This window comes from Arachis ipaensis, chromosome B3 (genome assembly GCF_059453495.1).
Source record: "Arachis ipaensis isolate K30076 ecotype BB chromosome B3, ASM5945349v1, whole genome shotgun sequence".
NCBI classification, from domain to species: domain Eukaryota; kingdom Viridiplantae; phylum Streptophyta; class Magnoliopsida; order Fabales; family Fabaceae; genus Arachis; species Arachis ipaensis.
In genome coordinates, this window is record NC_142438.1 from 100,738,291 (window position 1) to 100,739,804 (window position 1,514).

Genomic DNA, 1,514 nt, shown 5'->3' on the forward strand with positions numbered 1-1,514 from the left:
AGTGGATTTATGCATCAATTACTTACTTCTGTAAACCCTAGTAATTAGTTTAGTATAAATAGGACTTTTTACTATTGTATTAGACATCTTCGGATCATCCTGGGACGTTTTGTTCTTAGATCATGGGGGCTGGCCTCTCGGCCATGCCTGAACCTTTCACTTATGTATTTTCAACGGTAGAGTTTCTACACTTCATAGATTAAGGTGTGGAGCTCTACTGTTCCTCATGAATTAATGAAAAGTACTACTGTTTTCTATTCAATTCAACTTATTCTGCTTCTAAGATATCCATTCGCACCCAAGAACATGATGAATGTGATGATTATGTGATGCTCATCATCATTCTCACTTATGAACGCGTGCCTGACAAACACTTCCGTTCTACATGCAACCAAGCTAGAATGAGTATCTCTTAGATATCTAATACAGGGGACCGAGTCCGAGTTATTAGTATCTTCGTGGTATAAGTTAGAACCCATGGATGGCCATTCCTGAGATCCGGAAAGTCTAAACCTTGTCTGTGGTATTCCGAGTAGGATCTGGAAAGGGATGGCTGTGACGAACTTCAAACTCGCGAGTGTTGGGCGTAGTGACAGACGCAAAAGGAGGGTGAATCCTATTCCAGTATGATCAAAAACCTCAGATGATTAGCTGTGTCGTGACAGAGCATTTGGACCTTTTTCACAAGAGGATGGGATGTAGCCATTGACAACAGTGATGCCCTTACAGAAAGCTTGCCATGGAAAGGAGTAGGGAGGATTGGATGAAGACAGCAGGAAAGCAAAGGTTCAGAGGAACGAAAGCATCTCTATATACTTATCTGAAATTCTCACCAATGAATTACATAAGTATTTCTATCTTTATTTTCTGTTTATTTATTATTAATTTTCGAAAACTCCATAACCATTTGATATCCGCCTGACTGAGATTTACAAGGTGACCATAGCTTGCTTCATACCAACAATCTCCGTGGGATCGACCCTTACTCAAGTAAGGTTTTATTACTTGGACGACCCAGTGCACTTGCTGGTTAGTTGTGCGAAGTTGTGAAGTTATGTTTGGACCATAGTTCTGTGCACCAGTTATTAGCGCCATTGACAGGGAGAGAACGAACACCAAATTTTACAACCTCAGAGTAACAATTTCGCATACCAATCAACAAGAAAAATCTAACTAGAAGAAGATATTATGAAAAGAAAGCAATAAGTGAGTTATGGAAGAAGTAGAACCTTGAGAAGGAGAAAAGAAGGAAGTGAAGTTCTCTTCTTGTGAGAATGAGAAGGAGAGAAGAGATGTAGGGCTACTGGAAGTGGTGGTGGTCGCCGGTGAGTAGCGGGAGACTGTGGTGGTAGATTGTGGAAGAAGAAGAAGAAGAGATGAGAGGTGATGAAGAAGGGGGAAGAGAGAAATAAGAAAGAAATGGGGTAGAGAGGCAGAGTGCGCAGCTTTAAAACTGGTTAGCGCGACCGGCGCGCGCGTGCACAGTGCGCTGGCGCGTCGGTGAGGGTGGAGCG